Source organism: Cygnus olor, chromosome 5, assembly GCF_009769625.2.
Source record: "Cygnus olor isolate bCygOlo1 chromosome 5, bCygOlo1.pri.v2, whole genome shotgun sequence".
NCBI classification, from domain to species: domain Eukaryota; kingdom Metazoa; phylum Chordata; class Aves; order Anseriformes; family Anatidae; genus Cygnus; species Cygnus olor.
The window spans coordinates 7,410,254-7,426,275 of NC_049173.1; the positions used below are offsets into that span (position 1 = coordinate 7,410,254).

The 16,022-nt window shown below is 40.4% G+C and overlaps 1 protein-coding gene across 7 annotated transcripts in view; it reads right to left on the reverse strand.

Annotated features, from left to right (window-relative positions):
* The window catches only part of PPP2R5E (protein phosphatase 2 regulatory subunit B'epsilon), a 77,252-nt gene that overhangs the window by 36,982 nt on the left and 24,248 nt on the right, over positions 1 to 16,022 (reverse strand). Inside the window, exon 1 of one of the 7 annotated variants that reach the window (XM_040557625.1) lies at positions 12,172 to 12,313. The exons of 5 other annotated variants lie outside the window; for them this stretch is intronic. The gene's annotated coding sequence lies outside the window, so the exon portion shown is untranslated. Of the gene's footprint in view, positions 1 to 12,171; positions 12,314 to 16,022 lie in introns of those variants that run through there. One more of the 7 variants, XM_040557628.1, reaches the window with a different exon arrangement.

Sequence of the window (16,022 nt, forward strand, 5' to 3'; positions counted from 1 at the left end):
TTCAAATAACAAGAATTTTAGAGGAAAAACTGATAGAAAAAGAGTGAGTGGATAAATATACCAAAAAAATTTGGAAAAGATGGAAGAATGACAAAACAACTTAGAGTATTATGAGAAGGGGAGAGTGGGAAACCAAAGAAGCAGAGTAAGAGCATAAACGTATTAAAAGACCAAGAAAGAAACAGAATGAGGTAAGGCATGAGCGAGACACTTGGAAAAGACGGAGGAAAAAGTTGTGTGGGGACTAGGTAACGCAATTAACAGAGCAGAATACTTGAGCTCCTTTATTTTCTTTCTTAAAGTGTTTAAGCAAAACACAGTGAATGAATTAGTGGTTAGGGTCTGGATTTGATTAAGCAACTACATATCTCTAGGTTCCTGACACTCTGTGACAACTTTAATAATCCCATTACAATATTTACATTGAGTTCACCTCAATGTCAAATAACACTTATTTTTTTAGTCCTAAGGTGATCACAGTTTTTGTGGACTGCTTTCTGCCTCCCCCCATGTTTTATTAATATTTCAATACAAGTGATTTTTATGTGTGAGAATTTATTTATTTTTAACAGAGGTGAAAAAGGCTGGCAAAAATACAGGTGTTATTTCAATTTCCTAAATTGAATACGTGGCATAAAATCCCCGAGTAAGACAAAAATACTTTGCTGAAACACCAAGAATTATTGTGGCCAATTTTCCTGAGCTGAGTCAAGTTTCTTTTATACTGGCTCAGAAAGTTCATGCTAGTTGTGTTAAGCAGATTATTACCAAATTGCGCTTTCAAAGTACAAGCCAACCTTCGTTCAGGAGAGGCAAAGTCACTAGGTCTGCTCAACTCTTACCAGAAGGAACTGCTGTCCACGACTGTCCTGCTGGTTACGTGGGGATACCAAACTGAGGTATTTTAAAAATGATCAGGACACATTTGCCACACACTTTCTGCCTAATGTTCCACCATGAGATGAGAAAGATATTACTGGTTCTTTTCAAAGTCTTCTCCGAGGGCAAGGAAAAAAAATAGTAGATAGGTTTTAAACATTTTTGAACACGCACAAAAAAACAAAACACTGTTCATCTTCTGTTTTCTAAGTTTATATAAAAATGAGCACATCTGCTTACTGTATTTTATTTTTTTATTTTTAGGCACCAGCCTGGTAATTTATCCAAGTATAGAAAAAACAAACAACAACAACCCGCCAACCCAATTGTATGCTGGAAGAAAACAGTAAAATCTGGCACACACAGCTCACACTTCGGGAGCTCCCGGAGCTGCGTTAGAACATCCTTCAACTAGGAATTAAAATATTCACAAAACCCCAAAATGTCTTATTTTTCACGTTATACTCCATTACAAACACAAGGCTCTACATGAAAGATCTCGAGACTCCACCATTAGTAACTACGAAGTATCACTCCTTACACCTTCACCCAATTCTAGCTGCATGTGCCTGCACTTCTGAACCCTCCACTGGTTCCTTCAGCTGCTACAAGAGGAGCTGCACACCTCGATTCAACTCAGGCTTTTCTGTACACATTTAAATCGCAAAAGCTACAGGTAAAGCAGGTACAAAATAAGCTGAACTTCACTACAAAATGCCTTCTATTTGCTCAGCTCCTCTATGCTAAACCGCCTAACAAGCACCTGAGACAGGAACACAGTGTAAACAAACATCTCATTTTCCAAATGATTTCTCAAGTTACAGATGTAGAGCAAAGTTGCACTGGTAGCTCAGTGTTCCTCTGGGTCAGCCTGCTCCTGCTGTCTTCCTTTCCTTTAAAACCCCTTTGAGCTGTTTTCAGTGTGTATTTTTAATTGCCTAAGCTCATCTCTAGGACCACTGCCACCCTCTCCCCATTCCTCAAGACTTTTGGAGAGCACTGCTATTCCAAGTGTCAATCCAGATGCAAGTCTTGGCTCATTATTTCCACTTTGCCAGACCGGGATTGTGTCTGTCTAAAATTAACACAGTACTAGGTAGGAGTGAGTGATGACGCTGCAGCTTCTACTTCATCATTTCTTTTGTCTGTATTTTACATTAGTGACAAATATCAGAAAAATGGCAGACCAAGCATTTTGTAACGAACACCTCATGGTTTTCACATTCCTTGGATGGCAAAAAATAAAAAATAAAAAAAAAAAAATAAAAAAAATGAACAAGAAACAGAAGAATGTTTTTAAGTTCCAGGCTATTAACAAACACCTGTGCAGAAAGAAAAAAGATGGCCCACTGACCTAAGACACAAGAATCCTTAGGAGGATTACTGTCGTCTTTTGGTAAGATTCTTATCAGATCACTTTTTTCTTTTCTAGATGACACGAGAAGCTGTTGCTCTGTAATGATAGTTAAATGTAAGAACACAAACAAGTCGCAGCAATCTTAATGGCTACTTTCCACTCTGCGGTCACAAGGCAGCTCAGGATTTGCATTGGAATTTACTTGTTTGGTATATTAAGTGCACAATGAAATCACAACAGAACTACATCGCTGTACATGCCTCCTGTAAGAGGGCAGTAATTATACCTGGCTTCATAAGTGATCTGAAACTGCTCTGCATTCACACAAAAACACGTACCACTCCTTTTCTCGAACCACGGAGTTTCTCTATGAAATTTCTTCAGAAACACAGAGATGCTTTGAAAGCACCACCGCCACACGCAGACACACACACTGAACCAGGAGCACCGGAAAGCCAAAACATAACTCTCAACCCAGATGTGCTCAGAACAAGGGCCTGGACTGCTGCTCTGCTTAATACCAAGCCAATAAATCATACCAGAAGTCACTGTACTTCATTCTCCAGTCAAAGAAGCAATTAAGTGAAAGCTATTCTACATGTTCAACCCACTGTTGAAGAGATCAGGCTTGTTTTTAAAAACGTTTACATTTATTTACTTGAATAATACACATACACATAAAAGAAAAAATTACATAACCCTATTTATACATTTAGAAGAGTTTAACTGAACCCTGAAAGCACAACTTCCATTCTCTTCTCATTTGGCAGCATAAATTTCCTCAAGAACGTGCTCTACTCAACAGTAATTTAGCACAGCAGCCTCTCAGCATTTTCCAGTAACGCGCAACGCAAGCTGACTCGTCCACCTCGTGTCTGCCTTCTCATGCTCTCCGCAGAGGGAGCAACGTGTGTAACGGAGCGAGAGTTTTTATGGAACCGCACATAGTTGTGGAAGAAAGAGACCGGATGTAACAAAGTTATGATGGACGGTGCGGAAGCAAGCTGAGAGTTCATTCCAAAGGAAGCCCAGAAAGCTCTCCTCCTCACACAAGTTCCCTCTTTCTTGGAGAGGCTCCAGCACAAGGAAAGAACAAAATTACCAGGTTTGGCCTTCATCAATCAGTCTTTTAAATACCGCCTCTACCCACTGAGAGGCTCTGAGATGCGAATCAGCACCTCCAGCTGCACTCAGCATTACACCAACGCCACGTGGGGCTGCAGGGCACTCGTCCCTCAGGAAGGCAGCCACAGAAGTCACCGCTCTTCCCGTTAAGATCCCAAAAACCTGAGGGCACATGCTGATCCCCTCGCTAGCTGAGAAGCTAGAAAGTAGAACTCAAAGATGCTACACAGGGTCTTTGCCAAGAGAGGAGGTTACCGTATCAGTTCCTCCTTCAAGATATTTCCCCCACATAAGGCTCCCCAGCAGTTAGAATCAACCAGCTACCCCTCAGATAGGGCCACCTGTATGGCTCAGATTGTTTTTCAATGTCTTATGACAGTAACTCAAATTAGCCAAGCTGTTAAGATACAGGAATGTCCCTTCTCATACTGCCAAGCCTCATAGATCTATCTAACTGACTAACTAAATAAATCTACTTCATTGTATTTTGCTTTTGTAATTCCCGTAGAGCCCTCCCACATACACCAGGGCACAGAAATATATCCCCCATTCCAGGTTTTTTCCTCCAGCAACCTCTTCATCTTCAGATTATTCAGGATCTGGAACAGTTCAATAGAGAAAGAATGACAAGTATTACTCCCCAACAACCTGCCACATTAGTCCATGTCGTGCTGGATATTTTACGACATTTTTATTATCATTACCTATTTCTGGGTAAAAACACCAGCTCTCTCTTCAAAACTAGTGTCTTTTCCATCACAGAACAGCAAATCTCAAGTTACCAGTTTTAAAACCACATCTGAGATGCTCATTTACTAGTAATTAGCATTCACATTTTGAGTTCAATGCTCTGTTAGACCTAAATGGGGTATTTTTGCTAAAACTTGGAAGTCTGACTGAAGCAGAACATTAGGACACTTCTCTATCTTTTAAACAGTAGCTTTTTTTCCCCTGCTTGAATACTAAATAGGGTAGACCCTTTAACACCCTAACACGAAGTTCTAGAGAGCAACAACCTAATTTCTGAATACTTGTATTTGTCTAAAGCACAATCCTTATCACAGCTCTGCATTACCACAATGTCCATGTAAGTTTTTTCTGTATCATCTTTACCTCTGACCTCTTCTGAAAATGCTAGATAAAAAAAAAATGCAGTTTTCTTTTGGTAGAATATATTACCTGCACCCATGTATATCAGTCATGGTATTTTTTGTCCTTCAGAAACGTCATCTGTTACTGCACAGACAAATATTGCTGATGATCAATGGACCTTTGCATCTGAAGCGTATTCCACTAGAGATTATTTAGCACCTCTGCATTACGACCATCAGTCTACAACAATATGTTATCTGTAAAGTATTTATAGTGGGTCAAACAGTTTTATATATAGTTCTTAAGATTCATAAACAAGCTCAAAAAAAATGAAAACTACATAGACAAGGATATGTCAGGCAACCAATAAAACTGAAGGTATGACTCTGCTGCACATCAAGAGTCACTCCGCAAAACTTTTTTAGTTTAGCCCATTACAAATGCTAACCAGACATAACTGTTTAGGCATTAAATATACTTAATTAAAATCTCTCCTCTGCGGTTACCAAACATTACACTTCATTGGCAACTGCTACCCTCTCTCTACCTCTTCCCAAACTACTCACTAGTTAACGTGCTTCTATGTTGAAGACGATAAGCTGGAAATTAGATTATCAACAATATTTATCCTCAGTCATACTGTGGTTGCAAACTTCATCTTCAGCTGGCACCTTGCTCAAACTGAACTCAACGGGAGTGTTACATCAGTTCATCAGAACAGCAATTACACCTTTGCTCTAATTGGCAGAAAGCTCATTGCTTAGTAATCAAGAAAAGGAAGAGCAATCTCATCAGTCATGTATTCCACTAAAAACTAATGGTGAAAAAGTCAATAGGAGAAGCGTGTATTTTGCAGCTTTAAATGTACTTAGGTAAGTCTAAATGGACCTCTTCATAAGTGAGGTTATCTAAATATGCTACTGAGGAATTAGCATAACTTTTTAAGGGCATTTTACAGAGTCTTTGCAAGTAAAGAGCACTGATCAAGAAAGAAATGTATAGTACAGCAAGCATGCTTTGTATCTGACCATATGAATACAGAAATCATACATTCCCTAGTTTGCACAAACGTTTTAGGATTAGCAGCTCCATTACTAGGCCACTAGAAAGAACTCTCAACTTTCACACATCGTTTGCCTGTTTTTTAAAACATACTTTTAGCTGGATTTTACAAAATAGGACTTCAGTTGCATCTTTTCTTGCCTTCTTTACTTGTCATGAAATATCAAATTCGCTGATACATTATTAAATGACAAGTAGAGCATGCCACTTACAATGAAAACAAGCATTTTAAATAATTGCCTCCACTGGACTGAAGTTTATCAAGTGAAGGCAGACAGCCTTCTGCATTCTCTTTATGTTACATTTAGGCTCTATCAGTGAGCACGTGCAGATGGCCCTTTCCCAATCCAGCAGCAAACATGCAGTCAAAACAGGTCAGTGAAGAACAAAAGAGTTTTAAACTACACTGATCCAGCAGCTTCCGTATCCTACGGGAACAACATAGAAGGACCACTGAAACTGCTGCAGTCGTAGGATGAATTTATAACTGTAAGGGCTGGAAAGCAAAATACAGTCTCGTAACATCAAGCTCACCTCCCTGTATCTGGCAGGTTACTCAATTATTTGGTCTCAGAGTGTCAGGCAACAACTAATCACCTTCAAGCAAACCTACTGAAGCAGCACTTCTGCGTGCATTACTCCTCCCTCTGACAGAAGTGTTCAAGTATCAATCCTTAATATAAGACCTAAAAATCTAGCGAGCTTTACACCCACTCCTCTGGTTCTTGGCATTTAGAGGATGTTACAGCTTGCTTCACATTAGTATCAACGCTAGCATTATACCTCTTATCAGGAGGGATTGAAGAGCCCAGCTCAGCATTTCTCCTGCAGCTGAAGCCCCTCGGTTTGGGGAGCTGATCCCGTGTTACTTCCTGCCATTTCTGTGGCTGCTCCTACCTTTGCCCGTTCGTGGAGTTTTTCACAATCATGCCTGCAATACTCCTTTCTGAAGCTTGCCTCTTTGTCTCGCTTCTCGCAGTCTGCAGCTAAAGACCTTCTCCCAAACAGCCCCCAGCTTCTCCAAATGCCATCTATTTTTACCTAGGTGCTGCTGTCTCATTCCGGATGCTGCTAATTGGCCCCTTAGTCACAACTGGAAAAGTAACCTCGGCGAGTAACCCTTTCTCAGCTGCTGCATTGAGGAATATGTATGCCTCATACTTGCATGTATTTCAAACGAGGAAACTTCCAGTAAATTTGTTCCCATGCAAGTGGAAGCCCAGAGTTTAATACAAATTAACCAAGTTTTAGCCTGTAAGATCCTATTGCAACTTCACTCACTTTTTAAAGTAATGACATTATTGCATGAGAATTTTATATACTTAACGTTGTAAATCCTGTAAGGAAGCACCATGGAAAACAAGAGATAGGTGTAATATTTATCAACTGTTTTCTACTTATTCACCTTTTTTTTTTTCCACTTATTACCTAGATAAATATGTAAACATGCAAAGATCTCCTCAAACAAAACGACAGAAAACCTATGCAAGGTTAGATTTGTAAAAAGTGAAATAAGCAATGAAAATGTACATAGGAGCACCCAAGTCTCAAACAGGTGTATTTCCACACAGACCTTTCTTATATACATGGTATAAAACAGCAGGCTTCACAGACACCAACCACACAACTTAGGGAGTCCTGTGTGCTTCTTAATCATCTTGCTAATGAAAGGTTAAAGAACCTCAGAGTTTCCTCTCAAGAATTCTGCTTCTGTGTAGCTACCAACCAAGATGGCACAAAGAGAAAAACAGATCATAAGACAGACTAGTTAGGCAGCTTATACTAGGAAAACAGTGGGAAAAGTAAATAGCTAAATGATCTAAATTCATCCTAAATTACTTTAGTCATTATGATAGTTTATTATTCCACTAGAAAGGCAAATTCAAATGCTGACTATTTAAAAGCCATTACTTCAGAAATATAGAACATAAATGAGAAAATTAGCATTTTATTAAGAGAACTTGACTCATTTTTACTAATGAAGACCGCAATCATTTAATAATAGTTTAATGAATCCCTTCTCAAAATTCTGAGGTTACCACAAACAAACACATCACACGTTTTCGATAACACGAACACAGCTATCAGATGTCCTGAACATCAGTTGTAAGAACGAAAAGCAGAGCTTTTCAACAGATTAGTAATCCTGGATTCAGTTAAATACTGGCAGGATTAATGCTCTTCCCAAGGACGAAAGAAAGATCCTGTTCCACCCCATAAAGACTGCACAGGCTGCCAAGAGCAAGGGGAAGGGCCTTCAGCTGTGGATCATTAAGAAACAGCCATTAAAAAAAAAATGGGATGTTTTGGAGAACACAGCATCCGGCAAAACGGTGGAGTACTTTTTCCATGTGGACCCAAGAGAACTTGGAATCATTTGTTCTGCAAATGAGAAGCCGCATGTTTATGTGATGGTTTGTTTTGCTGCATCTCTGAGAAAGGAGCTTCTTCTGCTTGAAATGAAGGCAAAAAAGATGTGCTTTGAATTTGGTACGGCCAAAAGAACTAACAGCAGACTGCAATCCTTCCCTTGGAAGCCACCAACACTGTTAACCCTGCACATCCTACTTCTCACTTCCATATGAGATTTAAAAAACAAACAAAAAGTGCTCTATATGGTTGTGTACAGCCTTGGTACAGACTGAGGCCACAGGTAATAAGGCAATGAAAAACTCCAATTAATTGTATTATAAAAAAGATCCATTGCCTTTCTTCTTTTTCAGTTGACTTCAAATGTACAGGGCCTCAGGGGCAACAAGTCCTGGCTTCCCATGACAGCACCTGAGGGACACCTGCTGTCTGAGCAGCACAAGGGGTGAGCTGAGGGACAGCGAGCCCCTGTCAGACCAGCAGAGCCCACCAGGCAACCTGGGCCCAAGTACCCAGCTCAAGAGTGCCCCTTCTCGCTCTTTCTCCAGCTCCCAAACCTCATGCCTGCTGATCCAAAATTCTGGAAAAACATTGGGGGCTACTATTTGTGGAAATAGGTGGGACGGGACAGGACATGGCTATTCCCAGTTCTGTACTCACATTCTTCATGGGATGTACGGGCACAACCAAAGCACTTTTTGCACAGACCGAGGCCTGACAGCTGTTTGTTGTTTTAGAGCAGGCTCCTCTTCCCTGAGCTCCAAGGCAGGTGTCACAGGCAGATGAGGCAGTCTCGGAGCTACGACAATCTGTGACCAGCCGGAGATTCTGGGGTTCACTGGTGGCACTCAGCTCCAGCCTGTCCAAGTCCCCTGGCTGGGCTGAGCCCCGCAGAGGACACCGCTGACTTCACACGGCACGCATCCACCCAGCTCCCCTCCTGGCTTGGACCTGCAGGTCCGCAGTGCCCGTGAAGCTTTTCTGACGTTTCAGGGTCATTTCCTGCACTCAGCAGGATGAGCTCTCCTGAGTTGTCTGTCCTGACTTGGACAAGAAGCCCCCAGTTTGTCCCCTCTTCCTGCACAAGGCCCTGCCTGGAGAACGGCTGGACACACAGGTTTCCTCGTTCTACTGTGAGGCAGAGATAAGGATACAGCAAGGCAGGAGAACTGCAAAAAAGGCTGCTTGTGCAACGAGGAGGAAAATGGCAGGTTCTTCTGCTTTGGGCGCTACTCTTCCCTCCACAAGATAATCCTTCCTCCAGGCAGCAGCACCACCTTAGGGCACTCATGGTGCAAGTATTTATTTACCCACGGCCCTCCCTTCAGTTTCTCAGGTCACCCGAAAAAAATCCTTTAGAATTAAATCAGCTTGTAGACAGGTACAAGCTCACGCATCAGTATTTCTGACCAAAGCACTTGTAAGGCAAAAAATCGTATTATTATAAAATACGGTACTCCACCCTTGTCAGGAATAAAATTTTATCACTTCTCCATATCCTCACTAGCACCAAGTAGCAGCATGCTAAGTACTCCCTGAATTTTTATTTTTACTTCTCAACATTAGGAAGCTCTCCAAGCTAAAGAAATTGAGGAGAAAGTGGTTTAAGATATTAGAGCAAGTTCAGATACGGGAAACAGCGCGCTTGCAGCAGCATTTCCTCCTCTCTCCTGCAGAATAAATGAGCTCAAGCAGAGCTCTCCCTCCTCCTCTGCACCCAGTTTCCGGTATTAGGCAGCTCTAATACCTCTGCTGGGCTCTGCACCAGCTATAACCCCAGTCTTTTTATACAACAGGTCTTTCCAGTTCCTCCTTACTTCCTGGTTCTGCGAGTGAGCAACATCTGCTCGGTTTTCCCCCTTCAGTGACCATCCTACCGTTTCTTGTGACTACCCAATGTGCTGCCATTAACCCTTTACAAAAGGTAAAGGGCAGGTGTGAGATAACCACCCCAAGGTCATCTGATGTTTCTCGACTTCCTGAACCTTAAAAAAACAAACAAGAATTATTTTCTCCTTAAAATATGCAACTGAATCTCTGCCATTTGTAAGAATTTTAGAAGTATTTGAGAACGATAAGAAATAATAAAACAAAAACTGACGATGAAAACAAGTGTCCAAATTGTGATAACTTAAACTGATAACATTTTCTGAACGTCCAAGGGGTAGAATATGCAGGCTAGAAGGAAGCTTACAAAAATTCCTGCCAGACTGGTATTTTAAAATTAAGCTTCTTGCACTATGGGTTCTTTATTATCCATAATGAACAATGCCAGTGTCCTTTCTTAAGCCAAACAGAAACAGAATTTTTTTTTCCTATGGAAATATTTAGAACACGTGACTGGTAAGAAATCTTCCGGATTTCTAAATTTCACATAAAAGCTTGGAAAACTGGAATCCTACCTTGTCTTTAAGTTAATTTCGCCTTCATTCTGCACATAATTCTCTACCTCCGACTGGAGGAGAATCAACTGAAGCCCTGGGGTGCTCAGTGACAACTTTAGAAGTAGTCTTAATTTCAGCAAAAAAAGATTTTCAAGAAATAAAATCTACGCAGTCTCTTTTGAATTAAAAAACAATTACAGTCCCTCTTAACATCCTTGAGCACAGAGATCAGCCACATAACACACTGGCCAGAGTAACACAGACATTGACACACATCTCCCTTTACTTCTTTACTTGCCTGTCTTACAAATTTTTAACCCTATTCAGCAATCCTTAATTGGGCAAAGTGCTAATATAATCAAATTATATTTGTTCCTGAGTAACACAAGATCTGGTCCTAATTCTGAAATTTAGGAAGAACTGTTATAACATGGAGACTGATCCCACTCTCCTTCAGAGGCCAGAGGAATCCGGAATATAGGATCAGGTGCTAAGTTGATCTAACTTCCACTCACTTTCTCATAAAGATCATCCCACATCTGTAAATACAAGTAAATTTATCACTTAGAAAAAACAAGGATCAGCTTTCCTCCGAGTCCACTGCTTTGCTACACCGTTCATAAACGGAGTATTTTTAAATGATACCTGTCAATAAAAGTCTGATAAAGAAAAACATAGCAAGTAATAAAGCAAATCAAAAAGGACTCCTACTCCAAACTTAGGAGAGCCTACACCATAAACAACATAGAAAGAACAAGCAGTAAAAAGAAAAACTCGTCCTTTTATTATGCCTCATTTCACAGTGAACACTCACAACAACGTCTCAGGAAATCCATTTTGAAGTAGATAAGCAACCATAGCAGTAATTACAAACGTCTTATCTTTCCATTCCTCTTCAGCTTGAAGAGCCTTACCTTCACGCCATCCCCAGGTGGAATACTGCTCCTTTCCATTAACACAGCACCGCCAACAACATCCCTCCTCTTCATTCGAGTGTTAGCTGAAGTTTAAAAGTCCAACACGAGGCTATGGTCTAATTCACTAGTCTAGCTACTGAATTATATTCATAACTGGATGGTGATTAACACCAAACAACCCCAGGCTCAAACAAACAGCACAGCAAATCACTCTTTTCAAACAACCAGTCGTCGAGGTCAAAACATGCATGCTTTTAAGTCACATTGCAATCAACTTCCTCCCCACCCATTCTATTATTTGTTATTCACGCATCCACAAGAGCATGGAAACCACTTCACAAAAAATCAGGGCTATCTTGGAAGAACCTATAGCGCTTAAAGAGGAAACGCCATTTAAAAACCAAGAGAAGGAAAAGGGATTTTGAATAAATAAAACTTATTTCCCATTTGGTTTTTAGATGCTTCCTTTTATACTGTCATCATTTCATCTGTTACAGGCCACCCCCCAATTGCACCCACCCTCAGTATCAAGCCAAGGATTTGCTTTCTACACACACACACAAAACACTTGACGTCCAGACCAAGACAGCAAGGCTCTGAATCACAAGCAATTCACAAGGTTCAGTGCTAGCATCTAGGAAAATGTTAGTTTTAGATTTTAAAATTGAAGCTGTTAACACAAAATTAAGGAAAACACACACACAGAACACCTTTTTTTTTCCTATTTTATGTGCTCTCAAACTCATGCTATAGCCCCCCTTTATGTTTCAAATATATGTTGATTTCCAGGAAATTGTTTGCTCATAAATGAAATGTTTTTAGTAAGAGGCTAGCAATGTCCTTCAAATACTACTTTTGAAAGCAGCAACAGCAGAGTAGTCCTTAAGGCTCTCAAAGCACAAAGTTTTGCGTGGCAGAAGTTTAAAGCAACACTGCTGACACATGCTTCCGAGCCTGCCAGAGCTCTCGGTTTCTGCTTACCCACCCTGGATCTTTAAAGCAGTCGTGACGCAAGAGAGGTGGCCATCGTCCTGCCGAGAAGGCTGCTCCCGGCACGCTGCCTGTTTGCTGTCCCCAACTTCACTCGGGTTTTAGCAGGTAAACAGAGACTAGTCACTCCTTTCATTATCTGCATAATCCCAGCCCATGTGATTGCTGCACTGTCACACCAGTGCCCGAGTGAGCTTTCGGTCCTGAATTATGTCCACACACAACACAAACGGGGGAGTGCCAAACAAGATGATTAAGCAGCAAAATATGACAAAGCATGAGTTATATTATTAGTATTCCTATCTATCATTAGCCACAGAAATGAGGGTTTTGTACAGCCAATAGCAACTATGCATAAATAAAGCTCCTACACTCTGACACGCTTTCAAAATAAGAGCAACTATTTATTTTGAGTAATTCTGTTCTTCGGCTGCTTTGACACCGAACTGTATTTCAGCATTTCACAAATTACTTCCTTTTTCACGCTCTACCTTGAAACAACTCAGGAGAAAAAACTCTTCTTTTAAAAAAGCAGCCTTAAATTACAATCCTTTATTTTCAGAGAACAAGAGCATAATCATTTTTCAACAAGGTGTGCTAAGCGGCTTTCATTTTGGCAATTCACTGCTTGTATTGAAGTACATATTGAACCTCCACAAACTTTGGGTTCTTCAGCACAGAGTGTTTTATTTCCTGAACCTCACAAAATGACTAAAGCAAAAAAGCAAGGTTTAAGAAGTTTGTATAAGAACAGCCACAAATTTATTTATTTTTTTAATCTCCTCAGCAGCACCTCTGAGGTTTCACACTCAGTTCGGTAAGGGCAGCCATTCCCTTTCACCTTTAGCGATCTGCTTGATTCATTTTAAGAGAGTTGCTTGGAAATGAGAAGGCAAATGCCAAGAATGGCAAAAATTCGTGCAAGGACTTGTAACGCACTGCAATAAATTATTACTCATTACACCATGGAATTAGTGGTAAAACATGATACTGAAAGGCACTGACAATACGTTCTCACAAATGAGCTTTTGGGCTCTGTGCAATATCAATTCCCAGTTCTGGTAGAAATTGTTTGATATTCTCTAAGATTTTGAGCCAAAGAAGGGAATAACAAGTTGAAAATCAGCACGTCAATGCATGTGGTAGTGGTGTTCTCAACAGAAAGACAGGAGAGAGGGCACATGTAAAGTTAGTTGTACTCCAGGCAGGCAGAAGGAAGCGAGAAAACAGAAGAGCTTAGGTGGGATCACAGATTCAAATTATTTTAAAACTACAGCAACACTCCTATTGAACATGGCGAGGCTTCCTAGAACGTGCTTAATGAGAATAAATGCATCTGATGAAACAAAATGAATTATGGTTTTCAGTAAAAACACTAACACAGCATGCTACTCCTAAGGATTCTGTGTAATGAAATAATGAATTAAAACAATGAATTAAAAACCAAGATAATTAAAAGTTTTATTGCTAAAAAAATAGCTGATTGAGTGTGAAGTCCCTTCCCTTCTCCAGGTGAGCCAATGCAGCAACAGCACTCCGTTCTGGATTATATCTGCATTTCACTAGGCTGCATCATTACTTCTAACCAAGACTTCTGAAAAGTATTGGTGACAGTCTGATGTTTGAAGAGAAAAACAAAATGAATTCTATCAGACTTGTTTCTTTTTAAATAAGATTAGAGCAATCTTCCAGTTACTTAGCTGTAATAAAAGCAGCCAATATTAAGGAGTTTGCATAATGTCATATTTAATTTTTATTTCTTGTTTTTCTCAAACCGAACAAGAATAACGCTTCTAAAGAATGTCATTTTTATGCTGCATTACTCACAAGATACTAATTTGAAAGTGCACTGAGAAATAAAAAAGATTCTGAATAAAATCCTCCATTAATTTTCAATGCCCAATTTGAGACATCCGGATTTTTCTGAATGTTTATGTGGCACCGTGTAGCATTCAGGACCAGTTCTCACCAAGCTCCTTCATGTTTTGAGTCATCATCCATTCTGTAAGCCATGACCCGGTGGCTCAGGCTGAGCAGCAAAAAGAGCAAGCAGTTTTGAACAGCTAGCAGAGCATCACCCAAAACGCACAGAGCTGAGGAAACAACAAAGTGCAATTCCTTCAAGGAAATACCCAACTACTCTATTCATGAAAGCCTCGCTTTTTCTTCCCAAATCCCCTAGTGCCTTTCTGACAGGCCTTCACAGCTCCTGAAAGAGATAAGGCTGGAATTTTATGTAGGTTTTAAAAACTGAAAGCTGGAAGAGGCTATCAGAAGGCACCACCTAACGTAAGTGAACCTGTCGGTAAGATCCATGGTGAAGCAACCCCCTTGAATTAAGGGGGTTAATTCTAAGGGGGTTGAATTAATTCTATGATCTGAATTAAGTCCTGTAAATTGTGTTCGACTACACCGTAAATTTCAGGAAAGTCACGACTCTTGATTTGGAAGCATACAACACAGAACCCAACATCATTTTAAGAAGTTCCTGCGAGCACATATTTGTCCTCACTATTAAAAATGCATGCCTCATTTCTGGCTTTAGCCAACAGCATTAGTCCTCACATTCTCCCCATATTATTATAACCATATCCCCTCTCAACCTCTGGATAAACAATTCAAAGCCTTTCTTTCCCCCAAACGTACTGTATAAGACATTTGCTGTTTCTTCAGTCGTTTAATGGGTCTCCCTCGCTGTGATTCTCCTGTAGCTTCTCCAAGCATGCCATCTCCCAAACTCCGTGCCACCTCCTAGCATCGATGTCCTCTACACCACGCACAGAGGTAACACCGACGCCTTTCTCACATCTAAGGGCAAACAAACCACACTTGTTTGCCCTGCGAGGATGACACACGCGCACACTGGTTAATAACAGATGCTAAATGCTTCATCATGCTTAATGATGATAGCCCTATCTAGCTGTTACGCACAAAATTTCCACCGCCCCACAACACTGACAAATTCGGGCTGGTATTTATGGGCAAAGCAAAAGTTTTAGCCGGGGCGCAAAAAAAAAACTGCTGGCAAACGGCAAGGAGCCCGTAGGTAGGTTTTAAAGTGAACATTTAACATGGACAAAAGTGCATTTTTTCCTATCTACTCTTTCAGAAATAGTCCCTTTAGAAATCCTACAAGAAAAGCCTACTTGTGTACAAAAATTTTAACCACTATAGTTGCTGTATGCCACAATAGTAAACGAATGAAAAGGAGTGTTTATGGAGCCCAAAAAACCCTTTCCATCAGAAGCAGGAGCAGTAGCCGAGATAGATGCACATGGGTAAAGCTCTTGCCTTGTCTTTGTTTCATTTCAGAAGAGAAAAGTATTTCTTCTTTCAGACAATTTTGCAGAAATCATCTAGGTTTCAGTAAAGTTTGCCCACAATGAAATGACCATTTCTGCGGTAATTAGGCCATGGAAAACTGCATTTTCCGTTTAGATTCAACAAAGATTTTTGTTCATCTGAGCATTGTTTTGTGGCTCTATGCGAGGTATGGCTGGGACATACCAAGAAGACTTTTCTTCCAGTTTCTATAACACATGCTAAAAGCTTTAGGCATACAAAATTAGACATATTCTAAAGGCACAAAGCATTAATCATCTCTTTTGACTTTCTGCAGGTTAAGCATCAAATGCATTCTACTGGAAACACTTCTACTCACACGTGTGCCAACCCAGGCTTCCAAAGCATAAATATCTCCATTAACGTTATCTGCCTAATGACCCAGCCCAGAGATCCTGTAATCAGCTCTACCCATGAAACAGATCATACAGGGAACTGCACTTAGAAATTAATCAGAAGTTCACACTTTCCTAAATTAACTACCGTGGTCCTGAGCAATGGCTT